Here is a 15143-nt window from a genome sequence, read left to right on the forward strand (position 1 = left end):
TTTTGTTTGAATGTTGGTGGTTGGTGTTAGGATGGGTAATTCATGTGAGAATAGAAACCATTATTGGCCATCATCAGAAGGCCCTTCAAGGTAATCAATGGAACAAATCAGTCTTCTGCAACACTGATAGGAATAAGGGGCTTTACATCGGATAAACGCTTTTCTAATTTTAAGGAAAGTTGAACTAAACTTTAGTAAAACTCCTGAACTAAATTGACATTTTTATACCCACCACCGAAGGATGGGGATATATTCATTTTGTCATTCCGTTTGTAACGCATCGAAATTCCGACGCTATAAAATATATATATTCTTGATCGTCGTAAAAATTTAAGACGATCCAGCCATGTCCTTCTGTTCGTCTGACCATCTGTCTGTTGAAATCACGCTACAGTCTTTAAAAATAGAGATATTGAGCTGAAACTTTGCACAGATTCTTTTTTTGTCCCTAAGCAGGTTAAGTTCGAAAATGGGCAATATCGGACTATATCTTGATATAGACCGATCCGCCGATTTAGGGTCTTAGGGCCATGAAAGCCACATTTATTATCCGATTTTGCTGAAATTTGGGACAGTGAGTTGTGTTAGACCGTTTGACATCCTTCTTCAATTTGGCCTAGATCGGTTCAGATTTGAATATAGCTGCCATATAGACTGATCTCTCGATTTAAGACCTTGGGCCCATAAAAGGCTCATTTATTTTCCGATTTTGCCAAAATTAGGGACTGTGGGTCGCGTTTAGCCATTCGACATCCTTCTTCAATTTGGACCAGATCGGTTCAGATTTGGATATAGCTGCCATATAGATCGACCTCTCGATTTAAGGTTTTGGGCCCATAAAAGGCGCATTTATGTCGCCGAAATTTGGGACAGTGAGTTGGCCTAGATCGGTCCAGATTTGAATATAGCTGCCATATAGACTGATCTCTCGATTTAAGGTTTTGGGACAGTGAGTTGCGTTAGGCCTTTTGACATCTTTTTTCAATAGACCGATCTCTTTATTTAAGGCCTTGGGCCCATAAAAGGCTCATTTATTGTCCGATTTCGCCAAAATTTGGGACAGGGAGTTGCGTTGAGCCCTATGGCATCTTTTTGTAATTTGGCCCAGATCGGTTCAGATTTGCACATAGCTGCCATATAGATCGATCTCTCGATTTAAGGTTTTGGGCCCATAAAAGGCGCATTTATTGTCCGATGTCGCTGAAATTTGGGACAGTGAGTTATGTTAGGACACTCGACGTTTTTTTGCAATTTGGCCTAGATCGGTCCAGATTTGAAAATAGCTGCCATATAGACTGGTCTCTCGATTTAAGGTCTTGGGCCCATAAATGGCGCATTTATTATCCGATTTCGCCGAAATTTGGTACAGTGAGTTGTGTTAGGCCTAGATTGGTTCATATTTGGATATAGCTTGCCATACAGACCGGTCTCTCGATCAAAAGTCTTGGCCCCATAGAGGCGCATTTATACACAGTGACTTATGTCATGCCTTCCGACATCCGTGTCGTTTATGGTTCAGATCGGTCTATATTTGGATATAGCTACCAAAAAAGCCAATATTTTGTTCTATAAAATATTGTAGAACAATGACTTGTATTTATTATACCACTCAATTTCAGTGCCGAATCTGGTCCAAATTGGACCATATTTCGATATAGCTGCTAAGGGGGCGTAAAATATGCATTTTTCACCGGACTATGACGAAAGGTGGTTTACATATATACCCTACCCGAGGTGGTGGGTATCCAAAGTTCGGCCCGGCCTAACTTGAAGCCTTTTTACTTGTTTGTTTAATAAAAATCAGAATTTGAATGCTTATCTTCATTTTCTAGATATTGCAAGCCCTTACATTTGTATGTGGTAAGCAGTTTTTGCTTGCCATTATCTTTCGGTTCCCACAATGTTGTCTTTTGGTAATGACATCTTGTCATTGGTAAGGGTTTAACATCCTTCATAAGAACTATTGCTAAAAACTTTATGACTAAACTCCCAAGTCACTATTTAGTGTCTGCTGTTTGACTAGCTAGAATAGAGCAAATCGACGCATAGGGACACCTTATCAATTTCCTTTGGTATTGAAGTATTAGAGTTTTTAATTTAAAAAATACAAAAAATAAGGTTAAAATTTATTACATACTTAAAAGCAACAACGATTCGTTGCTCGTTATAAAGCTTGTTAAACCTTGTCGTTTTTTCACTTGAGTCGTAAAAAACGCACAGCTCCAAAAGGCAAAGGTAATACAGCCGAAAAGACCAAGCACTTTAAGAGTTCCATTTGCTTCGTTAACTTTTCTTCTTAGAGAATAATTTCATACCTACATACATACATATAAGCGTACACTCAAAGAAATTTGTTAGTAAAAACAACAAAAATGTTTGCTGTAACAACAGGAAATCTGTTGAAAATGGGACAGCAGTAAGTGTTTGCTTAAACTGCAAACATTTTCTGCTGATTTCAGATAGAAAAAAAAATGAAAATAACGTAATAAAAACTCTATAACTCGTATAAGCAGACAAAATAACTACAAAAACAGTTTTTTTGCATTTAAATAAAAAAATTAGAAAAAAATTCGCAGCTACTGTGGTATCACAATGGATCTAAAATTGTCTAAGTGAGTCAGTAAAAGGACTGCCACTCTTACCTAACCTAACCCATACTAATTTATAGCATTTAATTATCTAATTTTAGCTAAGAAGTTAAAAAAATAGATTTTTTTTTTTAATTTTTTATATCAGCAGATTCTGATGTTTGCTGTTATCAACAAACTAATTTCTCTAAGTGTATGTTAACATAGATGTATGTATACACATGTTGGCATATATACAAAGACCAACATAAATCTTTATTTATGTGAAATATTTAAACTTGCGTATTTTCTTGAACACCATTTGGAGGCAGCAAAGCTGTTAAAGTGCTTGCCTTTGGAAGATATCGCACATACATTTTATTCCAAAACTCAAATATTGCATAAAATACAAACACTCACTCTTACAGTGTTTCAGACACCACCTCACATAAATGTGAGAAAGCAACAAAAAAAAAAAAAAAACAAAAATAAGAATAAAAATGACAACTCTACCGAAAAGAGAAAGACTTTGGAACAACAAAACACGTTCACACTCACCAACACAGACAGAGATTGAAAGAAAACTTGAGTTGAACTGACTTCCTTTCAGGAACTAAATAACGAGAATGCAAATATAGCACACACACACACATGTACATACACACATTTGCGAAGGAAGACTATACAAAATGCAAATATGATTTACATTGAGAGAAATTGTGCGAAAGAGATTTTCTAAATCGTCTGAAACTTTTGTTTAAACTCAGGGTATGCTGATTTATTTTACTTTTTTCTTAGTGTATCACTCTTTTTCACTGTGCCAACTTTTGCGAGGACAAACTCAAAAAATGAAGGAAATTCGTGTCTTATTTGAAATTATGAATGATATTACATGCGGTTGAATGAGTGTTCGCTTCCACACTTTAGTTTGACCTAAATATTACATTTCCGCTCGTACGACATTTTGACAAAGACTTTTATTTTGTCAAATCATAGAAATCGTGGAATGGGTTGTGAAAATTTGTTAAATGCGCGCAATAAAAAGCAATTCAAGGTGAAATGAGTTTAAATTTTACCGAAGGCAAAAGAAAAATGGAGAGGGATTCCTGCAAAATATCAAAATATAATTTTGGGCTTAATATTAATATTCAGTGCGAGAACCCACTACTGTTAACAGGAGATCTCTGTATAATGCTCTCTGAATTTGCAAATGCAAATTTGCCCACGAACATTTAATTAAGGAGCAGGGAGCAAACATATCAATGGGTGCTGTCCGATTCAAGTTTAAAGCTCTCCACATGTATGATGGTGACCAGCGTAGCACAGAGGTTCGCATGTCCGCCTATGATGCTGAATGTTTGGGTTGTAACACTGGCGAGAACATCAAAACAAAATCATTTCAGCTGGGGTTATCCCCTCCTAATGCTGGGGATCTAGAAAATCCAAAAAAAAAAAAAAAAACAAATATTAAGAGTTATCTCTATCCATTCTCAAACGGCAAATTCTTCATTAATTTTTTTGACTCTACCCCATTGAGCGCTAGTTTAAATCCATAGCCTATCACTTATACGCACCAGTGTGCTCTTTAAATGAAAATGGTATTGCTCATACGTAGAGAGCCCATCTCTGTCGTCAGCCCATCGCCCAGATGGGTAAATACCCAAAAGGTTAATTGGATAAATTGGGTGCATATAATTTTCCAGATATCTTGGACAATAAATTATTTTTCAAAAAATGTTTAATGATTTCTTACAAACAGCATGCCTATATCAAGGGAAGGTCGGTGGAGACTGTCTTGTAGGAGGTTATGCATAAAATAGAAGAATCCTTCGTTGCCAAGACGTACACCTTGGCGGTTTGTATTGTCATCGAAAGGGTGTTCAACAATGTGCGGACCGACACATTGATCCAATCCTTAGACCAGTACCGGGTAGACCGGGTCCTTAGAGATTGGATAAACCATGCACTAAGGACTAGGTAGATAAATTTAGCGATAGCAGTCGAACACGTAAGGCTAGCTGCTTGAAATTTTGCACAGATACTTACTCTTAATGTTGGTCGTTGGGGATTGCAAATGGGCCATTTCGGTTCAGATATGGATGTAGCTCCCATATAAACCGATCTCTCGACTTAAATCCTTGAGCCCCTGGATTCCGCAATTTTCGTCCGATTTGGCTGAAATTTTGCTTGTAGTGATCTGTTATAACTTGCAACAGCTGTGCTAGGTACGGTCCAAAAGTTCTATATCGTCTGCAACTTCTAGCTGCTCATCAAAACACTTGCTAGAGGGGTATTTGCGCATTTCATGAAGGTATTTCCAGAAGTAGCCATGAACACCTGTGTCACGTAATAATTGACGTTGTCGCGCTTCCTTTCCTTTCTCTCCACAACCGTATATCAGGGATAAGTAGTCGCCTCCATCTGTCCCATCTCTCATTCGTCCACTTTTGTTGACATTTCTCAATAGTCTTCTCTTGTATGGTCCGTGCATGATCCATTTGATTCTCACCCTCTTCTCTCTGGGTATTGCACCTTGCAATGTAGGGCCGAACCCACTTCATGGTCTATCGTAACCATTCCAATTACTACAAAGGCTGCGGGCTCCACCACAATCCGATAGCATGATATGACCCTAAGAGCCGCCGTCTTCTGTGCGGAGAGTAGGAATTTCTCTCGGCATGCTGTCAGAAGTGTTTGGCCCCATATTTCACTGCCGTAGAGGAGGATGCTGTTGCATGTCACCTTTTGAGGGATCGGTCTATGTGGCAGCTATATCCGAATATGGTCCGATCTGAACCATAGTTGTCTAACACAACTTACATTTTAGATCATTGTGATAATATTTGCACCTTGTCTTTTCATTTTGAAGATCTTCTAAGAATATTAAAAGAATCTTTAATATGAAGTCTGAAATGGATATTTCCAAGTATTGCAAACGGAATGACGAAATGGATAGACCTCCATCCTTAGGTAATGGGTATAAAAATGTTTTACTGCTTGGTAGATACCATGAACTAGGTCAAGTTTTTGTTTGTAATTCCATAATTTTACAATGGGTGAAGTAATCAAATCGGCAAATAAACAAGGACTCTATGGACTTATGAATTCAAATATGGGAGCTAAACCTATTTATAGACCAATCTAGGCGATATTTGGCGAGAGTGTTGGAAGTCATAAGTTTTTCTACAAAGCTTTATCTAAATCTCAAACGAAATCTGAACAAAGATCAATATTTAAAAGAAATGGGTTGCTAAAAACGCTTTGAGCTAAATTCAAATCTGAACTGATTGTTATGAAATCTGGCAGTAGTGTCAAGAGTCGTATGAGAATCCTATTCTGAAAAAATCTTTATCCCAATTTTAAAGATTCGACCCAAAGTTAGAAAAACATAATTTTAAGATGATAAATTTTCCAACTTTTTAAGGAAACCTTTCTTTTGCTGAAAGAATTGTTCCTTTATATTAAGGATTTTTCATTTGAAGTGGTAGGTTAACAGATCCTGAACATTGCGTCCTGTTATTAAAGACAAAAATCTAATACTAATACTATATCTAAATATAAATCGATGTTTTGAATTTCAATAGGGTTTGTCTTCAGCCCAAAAAAAAAAAAGTCGGTGCTTAGTTTGAAGTTGATTGTATAAAAATTCTGATCTCCAATTTGTTCACAAATTAACATTGGAAGACAGATAGACGTATATGGCTAAATCGAATCAGAGAATGTTCTGAGTTTATCCATACACCTATCATTGTGCCTATCTATCTTCCTTCTGAAGGTTACAAACAATTGCACTAAGCTTGAAGAAAAATTCATCGAAAGTGTCTTTCTTCGACAGTAAATGGTTTGAATGTCGATTAACATTTATAAATCTTTTTTTGGACATCTGGCTGTTCGATCAAAAATTTTCAAATTTAAGTTCTCGTTACACAAAACTAACGAAATGCTTGCATATGAAGCAATTTCTTTCAACAAATATCTTCCGTCCTCGCCCGTTTGGGAGAAATACATGATTTATTCAACCTTAATAACTTGCCATTGAAAACAAACATACATATGTATATGCATACCCACACACCCACACACACACACACAAAGGCATTATCGAATATTTACTTTGGAAATGGTGTTTACCCAAATAGATGGATAACGCTTGTCTTTCTGGCAATCGCAAAGGATGTCTAAATTAAATTACTATCTCCGCATGTTGTTAGTGTTGTAGTTGTAGTTGTAGCAATTCATTTCTCTTTCGGAAACTCTTGAGAATATTCTGCATACATTTCTTGGGCGATTTGTTATCGTCTTCTTCTTCTTTTGTTTTCTTTGCACTTCCAAGTGCAATTCATTTGCAAATGGTAGATCGTAGAGAGCAGAGCGAGCAGCAGGAAATTATCATCATCTTTGCAAATGGATAGATGATGGTTGGTCGGAAGAAGAAAAAGCAAAAAGGATGACTAGTTAAATAGCTATAAAATAAGGGTATTTAAGGAAATCTCAGGGATATCCTTATTTCCAGCAAATAATCCATGCTACGCCGTGTGTAATTGTTGACCTTAGGGCAAATGAACAGCAACAATAAAAAAAAGGTAAAGCCTTTAACAAATTCAACTTATCGATGACCTCAGTTGTTATTGCACGTGTATGGATGGCATCAGCTCGGCAGCGAACAATGGCAATGCAATACATCAAAAACAAAAAATTGAAAATGTTTTATAAAAGACACGTAAAATATTGAAAAGGATTTACTTAGCGCCTTCAACTGACTCATTGCCTGTGCATTGCCTCCCCCGCTGGGTTTCTCTGTCCTCTGGGTCCTACTGTGCCATCATTCGATTGAAATGCCATCAAAGTGGCAGTGGCTATTACAAAGAAACACAAAAAAAAACTTTATTGAATTAAAAAAGGTTGTAATTCAATTGTGGGATTACAAAAAGCAACAAAGAGTCCTTTTATCACCTCCACCACCAGCGCCACCAGGGGACTAGCGATCCATTAAATCCATACACATTTGTGTATGCATGTATGACCTTTGGTGCACAGTCTGCCAAACAAAGAACGTTGGTAAATATATACGAATTGAGTGTACAAAAGCGTGCTCGGAAATAATTACAAGTTTGTTAAATATTAAATAAATAAGGATTTCGGAAATAACACGTCGCCTAAATGGAACATTTGTGAAAGGGTTCATACAATTACCCATCACCTGCAATACCATTAAGCAGCTATTATTGGAAATTTTGTCAGTTTGTAGTTTTTGGATAGAGGATACCAAAATAAGCCGTTGTTGTTCGTTCGTTTCGTTTGTTTGTGCTGCTATTTAATTAGCAGAAAGCATTCGTTGAAATACCCAATGAGAATAAATTCTAAGAAAGTACACTGAGGAGCTTAAAAAGATAATTCCAAGAAAAGAAAGAGACGAGTTTTTGTTCTGAGTTGTGGCCAGAGTCCGAAGCCCTAAAAACTTTATTTTAGCACAAAGACATTATAAATACTTAATAAAATTTTGCTAAAAGTCGCTCAAGAAGGGAAATAACATGCAAAAAATTCCAAATTATTTTCATCTAAGCTGGTTTATTTATCCAAACTAGCTGAACCGGGCCCGCTCCACTGCGCCTTCTTTTACTTTATATGGAACAAAATTATCCTTTGAATTTTTATTTTCGACAATTGAAGAGCTTCAAGTGAATACCATGATACGAAAATAGTAAACGTATATCGCTGGACTAACAGTAGAACAATATCACTGGCTTTGGGTAAAACCCCAGGGGTAAAACCCCAGAAAATTGGTCCCAGAAGTTGTTGCCAATTTCGTGCTCTACTCCCCAATACCTTTCATTTGAGCCCCACATTGACATGGTCGGTAAATATGTCCGATTTAGGGAGCGGAGTGGTCTGCCAAACACGTAACTCTGAAAATAAATCAGCATCGTGCTCTACTTTCAAATATCATTTATTTGAACCCCATATTGCCATTGGCCTCAAAATTGGATATCATATTCGTTGTCTAATTTCAAATACCTTTCTTTTAAATCCCTTATTGCAAAAGTAAAAGCAAATATGTCCGGTTTGGGGTATGGGCCCTAAAAACTATCAATGTCCAGCTCCACTCTCTTTAAGATCCCAAGTGTCATGGTGAGCAAATGTGTCCTATTTGGGGGTTTTTATGGGGGTGAGACGTCCCCTAAACAGTTGGTCTCGAATGTTGAAATCACATTCATGGTCTAATCCAAAATACTGTTCATTTTAGCCCCATGTTTCCATAGTCGGCAAACATGTCCCGTTTGGAATGCGTTTTGGGGGATGGGGCGTCCACTCATTGACTTGGCCCCATATTGCAATTGTCTACAAATACGTCCTATTTGGGTGGCGTTATGGGGTTAGTGTGGCCCCATAGGCACTTCCCGAATATTTATATCCGATACGTGCTTTGCTCCCAAAGACCTTTCATTTGAGACCCATATTGTTATGGTCGCAAATTTGTCCTCTTGGTAGGGTTTTTTGGGGAGGCACGGCCCCACCAAGACTTGGTCCCACATTTGATATCAGATTCGTATTCTTCTCTCAAGTACCTTTTGCTTGAGCCCCATATTGCCAGGGTCAGTAAATAAGTCCTATTTGGGGGTGTTTTTGGCGAAGGGATAGACTGCCAGAAAGTTGGTCCCACATTTGGATATTAGATTCGTATTCTACTCGCAAATACCTTTTATTTGAGTCCCATATTGCCATGGTCGGTTAATATGTCCGATTTAGGGGGGGTTTTGGGGTGGTCCCCCAAACATTTGGTCCTTCAATTGGATATCAGATACGTTTTCTTATCTAAAATACCTTTCATTTGAGTCCCATATTGTCGTGATTGCTCAATATATATATTTGGTACTATAAAAGAGCACACAAAATTTCGCTAAGGGGGAGGGTCCGCCCCCCCTTCGGATATCAAAAAATGAAGTATCCTATTTTTAGGGTAAGGGTGAGGGTCCGCGACATACATCGAAAACGTCGTTAACCTAGCCAAAAAACGAGGTTCCTGACAAAAAAAAAATCGAATGTTAATATTAAGACATCGGTCGCATTTTTGATCTGATATACTTAAAATTTTTTCGACCCAGAGACGAACGATATTGAAATTGGAAAAATCGGTTCAGATTTTGATAAAGCTCCCATATACATGTTTTAAAAGATTTGTATCAATATTGCAATAATGTTTTCAGCGACGAAGCTCATTTTTGGCTCAATGGGTACGTAAATAAGCCGATTTTGTCGATTTTGAAGTGAAGATCAGCCAGAAGCACTGCAAGAGTTAAAAATGCATCCAGATAGAGTCACAGTTTGCTGAGGATTATGGGCTGGTGGCATCATTGGAACGTACTTCTGAACTTACTGATGCAAGTCGTAACGTAACTGTGAATGGTGAGCGCTACCATGAGTTTATATTCAACGTCTTTTTAGCCCAAATGTAAGAGCTTGACTCAATGATAAGGGGCCTCCTTTTTATAGCCGAGCCCGAACGGCGTGCCACAGTGCGACACCTCTTTGGAGAGAAGTTTTACATGGCATAGTACCTCACAAATGTTGGCAGCATTAGGAGGGGAAAATCACCGCAGAACATTTTTTTATGATGGTCTCGCAAGGATTCGAAACCAGGCGTTCACCGTCATAGGCAGACATGCTAACCTCTGCGCTACAGTGGCCTTATCATTGAGATTAAACTTGCATCGGACTGCACGCAAGAGCTTGACTTGCACGACATGTGGTTTAATGGATGCCCACAGCACGAGTAACAATGGACTTATTGAGAGGCTAGTTCGATGAACATTTTATTTCACGTTTGTGACCGGTCAATTGGTCGCCTAGGTCGTGCGACTTAACACTTTTAGACCTTTTTTTGTGGGACTGTGTTAAAGCTCATGTCTACACAGACAAGTCCGCTTCAATTGACACATGGAAGACAACATTGAAGCATTTATTCGTGAGATATCGGCCGACATGTTGGAAAAGCCATGTCAAAATTGGACTAAGCGGATGGACCATTTGAGGCGCAATCACGGTCAACTTTTGCATGAAATAATCTTCAATCATTAAATTATATTGACCGTACTATCGATTCCAATAAAGATTTCATGCATTTTTTTGAAAAACTTTCCTATAGCTCTTTAAAAATCACCCTTTATTTCTTTTTGCTGTCCACAGTCTTATCTTTAAATCATGAAGCCATTTCCGTATAATACCAACCAACAAAGCACGCCGTATATCTTTAAGTGTGAAAGCAAATCACTTCCCTTACTTGTATTTTAGTTATCCCTCAGCTGCAAACCAATTTTTTCGCTCAACTTTATTTTCAAAGTTTCTAGAAAATTGCCAACGATCGATAGTTAAAAAATAGTTGCCCTTAATAGATGCGTATCCAATGTGTATGACGTGGAAAGTAGCCATGTTTGCAGTTTTCGCTGGGTGGCCCAATTCAAATTTTCGTATGTTGACACAGTTGATTTGGTTGGCATGGTTGGTGCAACAACGTTGCAAGGTTTTTGCAAGTTTTATGAAGTTTTAATAAACTCTTTGCATTACGTGCAGATTGATTTTTATTGACTTTGCATTAGTAGTAGTCTACGTTTCACATTCTCGCTTGCGAAGGATACTCAATTCTCTCCTGGTATGCATGTAGGGACTTTTTTTGATTACATGAGCGCTTGACGTTATTTGCATCAAAATCATTGACTGTAAAGTGATTGTAACTTTAATTTTGGACGTAGAGACCTCTTTGGGAAAGTTGGTGCAGTTTGAAAAAGAAAAGAAGAAGAATTGGGACTTTATTCGTAGTTCATTCATTCACCGCATGCAAAATGTTAACCAAATCAGACCAAAATTGCGGCTTGTAAGGACTCAAGAAGTCTAATCGGCAAATCTGTTTATACCAGGTTATAGACCTATTTTGTCATTACTAAGTACAGTTGTTGAAAGTCGTAATAGATAATTTAGACAAAAATTGCGGCTTCTAAGGGCTCAAGAAGTCAAATCGGCAAATCGTTTTATATGGGAGCTATATCCAAATCTGAACCGATATGGCCTATTTGCAATCCCCAACGACCTTTGCTAGTAGAAAGTATTTGTGTAAAATTTCAAGCGCCTAGCTTCCTTTCTTCAAAAGACAGACGGATGGACTTGGCTAAATCGACTTAGAATGTCAAGAAGATCAATAATATAAGGGGTGATTTTTTAAGAGCTATAGGAAAGTTTTTCAAAACAACAAACACACATTAAATTCAGATAATGCATAATCTTTATTTGAATCGTTAGTACGGTCCATATAATTAAATGTTTGAAGATTATTTCATGCAAATGTTGACCGTGACTGCGCCTCAAATGGTCCATCCGCTTTGTCCAATTTTGGCGTACTCTTTCCAGCATATCGGCCGTTATCTCACGAATTTGTGCTTCAATATTCTCTTCCAATGCGTCAATTGAAGCGGGCTTGTCTCTATAGACATGAGCTTTAACATAGCCCAACAAAAAGTTGCCTAAAGGCGTTAAATCGCACGATCTAGGCGGCCAATTGACCTGTCCCGAAAGTGAAATAAAATATTCACCGATCTCGACTCTCAAAAAGTCCATTGTTAGGTGTGCTGTGTGGCATGTGGCAGCCTCTTGTTGAAACCACATGTAATGCAACACAAGCTCTTGCATTTTGGGCAAAAAAAAGATGGAATTCATCTCACGATAGCGCTCACCATTCACAGTAACGTTACGATTCTCATTATCTTTGGAGAAGTACGGTCCAATGATGCCACCAGCCCATAAATCACACCAAACTGTGATGCATTAATAGCTCTTGCAATGCTTCTGGCTGATCTTCACTCCAAAATCGACAATTCTGCTTATTTACGTACCCATTGAGCCAGAAATGAGATTCGTCGATAGAATGGAAGAAGCGCGCGATGAACTTTCTTTACAGAGCACGCATTTTTATAATAAAATTCAACATTTTGCAAGCGTTGTTATAGACCAAACTGAAGATGTTTGATAGTGAAACAAAACACGAAACGTGTGTGAACTGTTTAAACCAGTGTTGACAAAAAGATATAAGCTAAAAAATCACCCTTTATATACTTTGTTGGATTTCAAATCAATGGTGGAGGGTATAAAATTTAATCAAATGTGTGAAGTTGTTAAAGCATTTGGCGGATTTGTCATTATTTTTATTGAAACAAGTAGAACGGCTTTAAGTTCGGCCAGACCAAACTGTAGATACCCCCCTTGGATATATGCATTAATCATTTTCAAAAAAAAAAAAGTGGAAAACGGTTGATTTATGACCGCAATGATAAGGGACCTCCTTTTTATAGCCGAATCCGAACGGCGTGCCGCAGTGTGACACCTCTTTGGAAAGAAGTTTTACATTGCATAGTACCTCACAAACGTTGCCAGCATTAGGAGGGGAAAACCACCGCTGAAAATTTTTTCTGATGATCTCGCCAGGATTCGAACCCAGGCGTTCAGCGTCATAGGCGGACATGCTAACCTTTGCGCTACGGTAGCCTCCGATCTTTTAGCAAATATGCCTTAAATCGGATGAGGCCACCGTAGCGCAGAGGTTAGCATGTCCGCCTATGACGCTGAACGCCTGGAGGCCCCTTATCATTGAGCTTAAACTTGGATCGGACTGCACTCATTGATAGGTGAGAAGTTTGCCCCTGTTCCTTAGTGGAGTGTTCATGGGCAAAATTTGTATTTTTTGCCTTAAATGGTCACTTTCCCTCAAATTGGGGGATCGCTATGTATGGCCTATCTGTACCATATTGAACACGGGTTTCAAAGGGCCTAACACAGCTCACTGTGCTAAATTTTGGCATAAACGTGTAATAAATGCGTATATGGCTATAGCTATATCCAAATTTACTTTGATTTAGACCATACTCGGTTCGAATATAAGGGGCCTAACACAGCTCCATGTGCCAAATTTAAACGAAACAACAACTTAAATCTGGATATCGGTACATATGGCAGATATATCCAAATATAGTTTGATCTAGACCATACTCTGTGCGAATATTAAGGGGCCTATCACAACTGTTTGTGCCAAATTTAATTGAAATCGGATAGTAAGTACGAAGTTATGGTCCCTAGACCTTAAATAGGGTAGTCGGTATATATGGCAGTTACATCCAGAAGGTAATAAATGGGCCTTAGACCTTTAATCGTAAAATACTTCTTTGATAGGAATGAGTGAGTGCTGTGTAATTCAAGTTTAAGCTCGATGATAAGAGACCTCCTTTACAAAATACATTACATTAGCTTAATTCGTCATGGATTATCCCATATGAAAGAAAAGTTTCAATTTAACACATCATTGATTTTTAAACAAAAAATAGATAAATCTGTTTGGATAAAGCATGCATTGTTTATTCATTATGGACCTTTAGAGATTTGCCTGTTTTTTTTTTATTTACATATATGTAGGCTCTTAATTGTATGATGACATGGATTTATTATTTAATTGCTGTAATGCCCAACAGCATTTAGTTGAGGCTATAAAAAACCTTTGCTGGGTTTTTCTTTTGCCTTTGCCTGAGATTTCCTGAGTTGGATAATCGGCAAACACAAATCTGCAATTATTCAAAATCACATCTCAGACGCACTCGGACGCACAAAGATGACATCTATTAAGGAAATTACTTGGAGATGGCGTCCGTCCGCACACACGAGGCACAAACCAAGGATTTCCATGGAAATATTTCATATTTAATATCCATGATTTACACATGCTTCTTTGTTTATGTAAACACACTTACATACAAACAAACACACATACATTATGGTCAGATGGGCACAGATATTGTTGACCAAGTCGAGTAATAGTAAAAGGTTCGACCAGTCGAAGTGACCTTTTTCTGGTAAGAGAGTAATTAATATTCATGTGATAACTTCTCTTGACTTTTATGGCTGCTATATCTTATAGTTCTTCCATGTGTGTGTGTGTGTGTGTTTATGAATAACACTCAACAACAAATACTCAGTGATTGTTGTCGACACTCTTTGGATAATCACCAGCAACTTTTCTTGTGTTCATTTAACTGAACATTAAACAAATTACTCCTCTTATGGTGATTTTCTGGCAAGCCATCAATTAAAGGGAGGCCACCATAGCGCAGAGGTTAGCATGTCCGCATATGATGCTGAATGCCTGGGTTCGAATCCTGGCGAGAACATCGGAAAAAAATATTATTTACTCCTAATACTGGCGACATTTTTGAGGAACTATGCCATTTGAAAAAATGGTACGGCAGCTATGTAAAAACCTGTGCGCAAAGAGGTGTCTCAGTGCGGCACGCTTTGCGGGCTCGGCTATAAAAAGGAGGCCCTTATCATTGAGCTTAAATTTTCATCAGACAGCACTCATTGATATGTGAGAAATTTGCCCCTGTTCCTGATTGATATGTAAAGGGTGATTTTTTTTTTAGCTATTATCTGCCCAAAGCAACAATGGTTTAAACAGCTCAAGCTTGTTTCGGGTTTGGTTTCAATGTCTAACATCTTCAGTTTGGTCTATAATTTAACCATGAATCGTCTTACAAACGAACAATG

The 15143-nt window shown here is 37.9% G+C and overlaps 1 protein-coding gene across 1 annotated transcript in view; it reads left to right on the plus strand.

Annotated features, from left to right (window-relative positions):
- LOC106082343 (uncharacterized) overlaps window positions 1–15143 on the plus strand; it is a 115212-nt gene that overhangs the window by 51357 nt on the left and 48712 nt on the right. The gene's annotated exons all lie outside the window — the stretch shown is intronic.

This window comes from Stomoxys calcitrans, chromosome 5 (assembly GCF_963082655.1).
Source record: "Stomoxys calcitrans chromosome 5, idStoCalc2.1, whole genome shotgun sequence".
In the NCBI taxonomy this organism is placed as follows: domain Eukaryota; kingdom Metazoa; phylum Arthropoda; class Insecta; order Diptera; family Muscidae; genus Stomoxys; species Stomoxys calcitrans.